Genomic DNA, 10011 nt, shown 5'->3' with positions numbered 1-10011 from the left:
AATTAATAACGCAAGAACGCAATAAGACCGTCGATTTTTTTAATGCTATGCAAGCTCATACAAGTCTTTCAATTTTTACATTCACCTACGCTGAATTATCCCAGATCTATCCTATAATTCCCCCTTTCGGTAGCGAATTACAAGACCAACATCGTCTAATTATGGCCAGTTAATTAAAAGCATTAAGTGCAGAATAACTCAAACAAATATTAAAGAAAATTACTTCAGATTAACATCGAAGAGCAAGCATAGTTCAAAACTGGGTTACATCGTTTTCCTATAATACAAAAATTAGTTCATTCCGAAAATTAAATCAAACATATAAGATTTCACCATGCATTCTTTATTTGGAGAGTAGAAGAAAAATCAATATCCATAGCACCGTCGTCGCGTGCCATGAATACCCCAAGCACTGCCGTCACTCGCAGTCTTTTGATTCCGAAAAGATTTTAATTTTCTAAGTGTCCCCAACTCTCCTTTACTGTTCGTGTGTTGCGTCTCTTCTACGGCTGCTGCTCGTATCTTCTTTTCAATCCCGCACAGCCCATCGTGAGAAAACCACAAGAAAGATTCCCCTTTGGAAGCCGAAAGAAAGCCGTTAAAAGAATATTTTTCAGCCCCCAGTTCGGCCTCCCTGTTTCTCCCAAAAAAAATTTCAAAACCCCGTGTGTGTGGTGCGGCCTCCCTTCTCTAAAAAGTGAAACCCTATTTTTCTTCCCTCTGCGCAGGGCCTCCCCAGCTCTCCTCACGCATGGGCCGCATGCATGGGTCACATAACAGCCCATACACCTTCAATTCCAAGCCCAGCTCACCTCTTGCTTTGTTTTTCAATTCCATACAGCCCGTGAGCCCAACGCCCACTATTGACTTTTCAATTTGCTCCCCCCAAAATCAATTTCTTTTTAGACAATGCATTAGACCTCACGGCTTACCCACTGCAAGCGCAGCCCCCATTATTGACTTTTCCCCTTTCTTTTCTTTTCTTTTCTTTCTCCTTTAATTTCAATTCTGCCACCCAGCAAAGAAGAACAGTGCCTCTTTGTTCTTTGCATGGTTGGGTCATATCAAGACCTGGCCCAATTTAATTATTTTTATTTATTTTCTTTTTTTGTTTCTTCTTCTTCTCTTTTTTTTATTTTTCCATGCACAAGCACAATTTTGACATTCCTACAGCCTCTAACTCTCAAAATTTAAAACACGAAAGTTGTATAAAATTTCCTAATATTTCGACAACATTTTAAATCATTTCGATCAGAGTTCGGATGAAAAAGTTATGCCTAGATTACGAAATAATATCGAAATAGTCCATAATAATATCGTATGGTAACTTGACATCTGATTTCGACCTTGATGCATTCAGTATTTCTCAAAATGTAAAACATTAAAGTTGTAGAGGGTTCTCTTAACTTTCTACCGCATCTTGAATTATCTGAATTGAAGGTTGGATGAAAGAGTTACGCACAAATTACGAAATAGTGTCGAAAACGGCATCTCTTTGCGTGCATGGCACGACTTCTGAAAATTATCCTTTAAATGTTCATGAAAATCCCGGATGCTCACGGTCTTGATTTGGACTCCAACTCACGTACACGGCTCTCCACGAACATAGTTCGCGTACATTCTAATTTCAAATTTAATGTCCAAAAATTATCCTGCAATAATAAAACACGCGAGTCCATAAATGTTCGGCAACAAATAGGGTAATTATCTTAAAATTATCGGGTGAGCTCAATGATTAAAATATTAGACAAAATCAGATATTTAATTAAAATTATGATCTTAAATACATGAATTTTAAATGTCTAATTACGCAACTTTGGCGCGTAATCAAGGCTCCATTCCCTGACACGGCCTTCTTCACGTGCATGGGCTTCACTAGATTTTGCAAGGCTTCACAATATATTTTTTTTATTCTCCTTTAAATGTCCAAGAAAGCCCTGGAATAATTAAGTGTAAAAATTCATAAATTATCAAATAAAAATCAAATATTGTAATTTAAGCTCAATGTTGAAATACTAAACATAATAAGACATTTAATTAAAATTATAATCTTTAATGCATGATTTTAAATGCCTAATTATGCAACTTTAACACGTAATCAGCATCCATATGATCTTCACTAGGATTATGCATGAATTGGCTAATTACGCTTACAGCATATGCAATGTCTAGACGAGTATGTGAGAGGTATATAAGTTTGTCAACTAACCTTTGGTACCTCCCTTTATCCATTGGTACTTGATCTAAGTATTCTCCAAGTTTGTGGTTTTGGACAATTGGAGTATCCACTGGTTTGCACTCCAACATTCCTACCTCAGTTAATACATCCAACACATACTTCCTTTGGGAAAGAAATATTCCTTGTTTGGACTTGGCAACTTCAATTCCCAAAAAGTACTTGAGTCCTCCCAAGTTCTTCATCTCAAATTCAGTGGCCAACTCCTTCTGTAATCTGGATATTTCTTCTTCATGATCTTCTGTGATAATCATGTCATCCACATATACTATCAACACGATTACCTTGCCCAATTTGTGCTTCAGGAACAATGTATGGTCTAAGTTGCTTTACTTGAATCTATATTTCCTCATTGCGAGACTAAATCGCCCAAACCATGCCCACGGCGATTCTTTTAATCCATATAGTGCTCGTTACAATTTGCACACGACCTTGGTTTCAGTGGATGCTATGTAGCCCAAAGGAAGGTCCATGTACACTTCTTCTTCAAGATCGCCATGTAGAAAGACATTTTTTTACATCAAATTGATCTAATGGCCAGTCAAGGTTAGCTTCTAGAGATAAAAATATCCTTACAGTGCTCAATTTCACAATTGGTGAAAAAGTCTCTTGGTAGTCTACCCCATATGTCTGTGTATAGCCTTTTGCCACCAGTCTTGCTTTGTACCTTTCAACCGATCCATCTGCCTTGTGTTTGATGGAAAATACCCATTTGCATCCTACTGCTTTCTTCCCTTCAGGTAGCAGAACTACGGTCCATGTGTCATTCTTTAGTAGTGCCTCCATTTCTTCCTTTATTGCCTGGGTCCTTTTTGGATCAGACAAGGCTTCCTAATTTCCAGCTAGAACTTGACTTAAGGAAAGTACATGCACGAATGTTGTAATAACCCCAAAAATGGCTATACAAGATTAGTGGAGTGATTCCAAAAAATAAATAAATAAATAAATAATTAATTAATTAGTTAATTAAATTTAAAAAAATTATTATAATTTATTTTTATTTTTATTTTCATTAATAAAATATATTATTATTATTATTATTATTATTATTATTATTATTATTATTATTATTATTATTATTATTATTATGTCAATCCTCCTTAAGCTTCCTTCAGGAGGATTTCAAAGGAAAAAATGTAAAAAGGAAGGAAGCTGCGCCACCCCCCCCCCCTTTCAGTCATTCTCTCTCTCCTCTCATTCTCTCTCCTTCTCTCCTTAGTTCCGTTATGGATTCTTACCCGATCGAAAATCAGAAGATACCGCTGGACTCCATTCTCCACTGCTGTCATTTCTACTGGAGCGGATTAGTGGTAGGAGCGGCGTAGGCGTATCTCCTAGAGTAAGCTAATTTCTCATTTTTCCTCAATTTCTTACAAATTATAAGCTCAATCGACGATCGGACACCACCACAAGAATCTAGGGGTAATTCTCTATAAGTCTAACAAAACAGAATTCTCGTGGGGTCGTCATAGGCATAACCCCAAATTTGGGATATGGGGATTATTAAGGGGGCTTATTTTTAATTAATTAGTATTAATTTAGAAATGCTAAAATATTGAGCATCTGGGATTGAAGTAGGATTTCTGAAATTTAGGGTCCGGGTGAGCTCCGCGGGTGTAATTTTGAGACCCGCAGGCATAATTTAAAAAATTAAGTGGGACTATTAAATGTTAGTTTAAATGTTAATTTGAGGTATATGAAACCTAGGAAAGGTTAGATGGGTATTATTTTAGGAAAATAGGTTAATTAATCTGGAAAAAATGCAAATTACAGGAGTTGAGTTTCGGACGCCAACGGCGTAGGATCTGGTTGTTAACGAGACTCTCAGTAAACCAAGTAAGGGGAATAAATTATAGCAATATTTTTAGAATTACTATTTGAATTAATATGTGAAAATGAGCATGTGGTATTTTGCCTGAAAGTTATTGTGATATAAATATTAGATAAATTGTGTGGCATTTGAGTAATATTAAATTGTGATATTTTGGAGTGTAAAATTAATATATTGTGAATATTAGATGAAAACTGTGTGGCACACGACATGTATTGGAAAATGTGAAATATAACGATGAGTAATTTTTGAGAAAATATTGAAATGAGAATTATTGTTATGATTAGTGGAAACTAATGAAATATGGTATTTATATGTGAATAAAACTGATTTGCATGAAAAATGAGTTTTTGCAAAATATTGAAATATGTGAAACACGATATATACTAGTATGAGATGATGAAATGTGCACAGAAAATGATGAGAACATTTATGTTGAAATGAACTGAGATATACTGATATGAGATTAATGATGTATATTGATATGGAAATATTGAAATGTGAAAATGAGAACGTGAATTCTAAAACGTATATACTAATATATGATTGATGATATGCCAATACCGCATAATAATTTCGGGCAGGTGGTATTCCTTTCCTACTGATGTCGTTGGGGAGGTATACTTAGTATGGAGATGGTGTGTGTGAAGTACATATTGATGCCGTTGGGGAGGTATGCTCAATAGGAAGATTGTGTGTGTGACGCTCATACTGATGCCGTTGGGAAGGTATGCTCAGTATGAAAATTGTGTAATGAAGTTCCTACTGATGTCGTTGGGGAGGTAAGCTCAGTATGGAAATTGTGTTGTGAAGTTCCTACTGATGTCGTTGGGGAGGTAAGCTCAGTATGGAAATTATGTGGTGAAGTTCTTACTGATGTCATTAGGGAGGTATGCTCAGTATGGAAATTGTGTTGTAAGGTTCCTATTGATGTCGTTGGGAAGGTATGCTCAGTATGAAAATCATGAATGTGTTGAGAGTTGGAATTATTTGATCTATTGTATTATGTAAAGTACATAAATATGAATTTATGTATACATAGATATGTAATGAGTTAGAATGGGAAATGATTATGAGAAATGAAAGAGTGTGTCTTATAAAAGAAATAATTGGGGCGAAGTGAAACTCTCCGCCTGGGGGCTTACTGAGTAAAGTGAGTGCCCTGATAGGTATCAGATGTGGTCATTCCTAGTAGCATAACGTGTTAGGGTAGAGGGAAACTACCTGTATAGATGGGTAATCTTCTCTATTCTCAGGAACTTCGCGGGTAAATATGTGTTGGAAATCATTGAATTTGAGAAATGGTTTTAAAGCTTATTAAAGCTTGTGTTGTATATCTATATGATTATGAGAATATATTTATTAGTATATTTTTCTTAGATGAAATGTTGATTTGAAAATTAAGTGTATTATAACTGAACTCATATAGCCATACACTATAAATAATTTATTCCTTCTTACTGAGATGTGTCTCACTCAAATTATCTAAATTTTTCAGGAAATAGAGATAGGTCAGGCGATAGAGCTCTGAGACCTTAGGGAGCTAAGATCCTGACACACAGGGTGAATTTTGAACTATGGGAGGTGTAATTCCCCTAGAGTTTAGTTGTTTTTGAGTATGGGATGGTGATGTATTTGTATATGTATGTTGACACTCTGAATATTGTATTCTGGTTGTTAAGCATGTATTATCTTCCGCTGTTAGGTTTTATAAATAAAATGACTTTTTACCCAGTACCCAATGCGGGTCAGGTTGTATGAAAGGTAGTAGGGTTGTTGATGTGGCCGATTTATGGATGTTGTCGATAATGTGTAAATTATTTATTATGGATGTTAAAAAAAATGTACGAAAATCGGGGCGTCACAAATACTCTGAGGGGTTCGGATAATCTCCTGATAGACACGTAGTTTGCAATTGGATACTTTGATCATCGTTCATCAATATCATGAGAGTATCTATTTGGTGGCTTGCCACGATTTTCCATGAAAGGTAATGTACATCCAGCAAGAGCATTCAAGTCACTTGTATTTGAAGGCATGTCTAGGGTGCTTACCTCAGAGATATTCTTAAGAGATGGGTTTGCAAGTGTAACGACTTGGAAAATTTTGACTATTTAAAATAATAAGAAGGATAATAAGGGAAAATGGAAAATGGAAGAAAAGGGAAAAGAACTATTAAAAGGAAATAAACAGACACTTGTCGACGAGTTAGACTTCTCGTCAACGAGCAACCTACAAAGCCTCGTTGACGAGTATGATTGTCTCGTCAATGAGGGTTTACCGAGAGAGGGTTTTAAAAACCTAAATTTCATTCATGAGCTCCCGGTCTCGTCCACGAGTGGTGTTCTTGGGCTCGTCGATGAGTCCAGACGTCTCGTTGACGAGGCCACGTGGCAAGTTGCTTATAAATAGGGAGAAATCTATTTTTAGCGGAGGAAATTTTATTTTCTTCATTTTCTCTCTCTAACCCACAACTCCATTGCCTTCTTTCTTTGATTTCGAGTCGGATTTAGCTCGGTTCAACGATCGGAAGTTACCACAAGACTCTTGGGAAGATTCTCTGCAATATAGGTAAAGCAGATTTTCGATTTGAGAAGTTTGGGAAAAATCTCAAAACCACGGTAAGTGAAATAATTTAAGGTTTTATTATTATTTTGAGGTATTTGGAGCCTAGGATGTATTATATGGGTATTTTTTTGAGATTTGAGGAATTTTGAATTTTTGTACTATAGGGTCTCGTTTTGTTGATTTTAGGCACGAATCCCGAGAAGCAGGTAAGGGGAAATATTTTATAATAGCTTTTTAATAATTTTAAAAGACTAATTTCAGGTATAATTTCTACATATTCAGGTATAATTTTCTAAAACATGCTGGTATTGAAAATACTGATTATATATATATATATATATATATATATATATATTATATTATATTAGGAAAAATCGTGTGGAAGAAACCATTCTTGTTAATTAAATGATTATGAGCATTGTGGAATGATGAATCATTAAGATTGCGAGTAATGCTTGGCTGTGATTTCTGCCTGGCTTGTGATGACCCAAAAATATAATATGATTAAAGTACAATAATAATAAAATAATAAAAATGGTCATTAAGTTAGTATCAATACAGAAGTATTTTTCTGTAGGATCCTTGATTCCATGTTTGATGCCTAAGAAAAACCTTGTCTAAGAGAGTGCTCAGAGACCATTGCGGCTCAGTCGCTCCTTGGAGGTCGGCCTAGTCAAAATGAAATTTCATAAAATAAATAGGATAGACACTGTTTGTATACGTAAATAAGTATATATACATAAAATAGTATTTTGACAGACATAATTTGTAGAAATACATAATAAGATGATAATAATATAGGTATTATATGTGGGGCCCACAAGACTATGTGGGGTCCACATGAGTCCCTGAGTCACAAGACACTGTTTATATACGTAAATAAGTACATAAAATAATGTTTTGACCGATATAATTTGTAAAAATATATGATAAAATAATAATATAGGTATCCTATGCGGGGCCCACAAGACTGTGTGGGGCCCACATGAGTCCCGAAACCGTATGGAGGTTTACACGAGTCTTAAAGTTATGTAGGATGCATAAAATCGTATAAGAGTTATTCGAATTACGTAGGATCCATTCAGGTCTCGAAGTTGTGTGGGGCCCACATGAGTTTTCAAAATTTAAATTTAATTCTTATTCAAAAATAAATAATAAAATAAATAAATACTAAAAATAGTTTAAAAGTAATAACAATGATAATAATAATGATAATAATGATTAAGAAAAATAATAAAATAATAAAATAATTAATTAACTAATTGATTAATTAATTAGGTAAGTAGTTAATTAAAAATTTATTTAATGGGAATGGTGGCAAGCACTCCCACATGGCCTCCATCCCCATCTCATACTCAACCCATACCTTACCCATCCCTTGCCCATTCTTTAATTTTAAAAAAAAATTATAATTTCACCCATCTCCCCACACTTTTATAAATTTCATTTCTTCCCCAAAATTTTCCTATAAATAGGAAGCTCTCAACCTTCATTTTTCACAACAATTTTTCCAAGGAAAAGAAGAATTAGTGAGTGAAAGAATTTGTGGTGGAGAGAGAATTTTGAGTAAGTTCTCACTCACCCACTCTTTCTGATCTCATTTCTTAAAGATAGTTGTTGTGTTCGTAGCACGCGGTAAAAGAAGAAGGTAAGTAAATTTTGATTATGTTAGTTTTTTTTATTTAAAATTTATACCCGAGTTTATTTTATAATTAAATTTCAATTATGTTAATTAGTTCCACAAACTTTCCATGAGTTTATTTTTACGCGTATTTAATTATACCAGTTCTATTTTTAATATACTTTGCATCTATTTTTGGGTTAAGAAATGTTCTAATCCCCTCGGGTAAATTTTCAGCATTTATTTCTATTCAAAAATAAAATTAGATATATTTTTAACACAAAAATTGTGTGGCATGAGTTTATTTCTACGTTACATTTTTTATGAAAATATAAGTAAAGATGAGATTTTCACGAGATTATTTTAAATTACATAAATTATAATAAGATGATTTTAAAACCCTTTATGGTAAAGCAAGTTCAAAGTTACAGATGTTCGGTACCGCAGCTTAAAGTTTATACGGATCAGAGTGCACCCACACTGTTTACAGAGTGGTTATTTATGTTAGTGGATTTCTCCTGAGTGCACACCTGGTTCCAGACCAGGACTTAATAAGGAAAATCTCACTTAAAGTTTACGTACGTTGATTTAGTTTGGTCGGCCAGCCAGCTAAGTCCAGTCTTCGGACCGCACAACCCAGTCATGGGGGTAAACATGACTTACGGCAAACAGACCTAAGGGTGGTTTTTATAATATATGTATATACATATTTAATTACGTGTACAAAGTTACTGATGATTTGAAGGAAAAGTGTAAATTTACATGAAAATGATCATTCTAGTGCTTAAATGACGATCTAAAGAAAACGTATAAGGAAAATTATATGTATATTTATCATTAAATATTTATACAGTTTTAAAGTTAAAAGTTTAATTTAACAATTATAGTATATGATTATAAAATTTTACTGTTATAGTTGATGGTAAAAGTTTTATGCAGAAATTTTTAAATTTATATTTATTCTAGAGACAGTTTTGAAGTTATAATTTTAAATATTGTTTTACGAAATTTTTAAAAAAGCTTATTTTGGCCACACACTAATAATAATCTTATTTACTTACTGAGCATCGTCTCACTCAAATCATATTTTTATTTCAGATAACTCTGAAGAGCATGTTGGAAATCAAGCCTAGCAAGCATGCGGGTGGGGATTAGAAAAATAAAGATTGATTAGGAATATTAGTATGATTTCAGATATTTATGTTTGTGTAATTTTCTTCTTTTGAAATAAGTGATTGTAATATGGATAATTAGTGCTCTGGTTTAATAACAATTGAGTTTATTTTGCTTCCGCTGTATATCACTAGTAAAAAGTTAATATCCCAGGCCCCTCAGGGTTGGGGTGTTACATGGCTGATTACATTGATTGATTGTAGATACTAATGTTGCCAGTGGTATGAGGAGGTCGTTATATGGGAGTTTATATTGGGAGGTAAACATTGGCAGTGGTATGAGGAGGTTTTTTACTTATTTACCATGAACGGGGTGTTTGTTTTGTAACCTGTGTGGTTTGATTAGTCCTGTGTGGACTAGTCTTGGGTGGACATCTATGTAGTGTGATTGGTTTGTCCTGTGTGGACACGTATGATGTGTGTGTTAGAATTCTGTGTGGACGAATACATATTGTGTGGATGTAGACCCTATGTGGGTATGATTGAAGAATTTATGATTATCTTATGTGGATTGATTGTGATATGCATATATGTGTGGGGTTTCATGAAACGGATATTGTTGGCTGTGTGTGACTTTAATTAA

Source organism: Malania oleifera, chromosome 7 (genome assembly GCF_029873635.1).
Source record: "Malania oleifera isolate guangnan ecotype guangnan chromosome 7, ASM2987363v1, whole genome shotgun sequence".
NCBI classification, from domain to species: domain Eukaryota; kingdom Viridiplantae; phylum Streptophyta; class Magnoliopsida; order Santalales; family Ximeniaceae; genus Malania; species Malania oleifera.
This window is presented reverse-complemented; position numbering follows the sequence as displayed.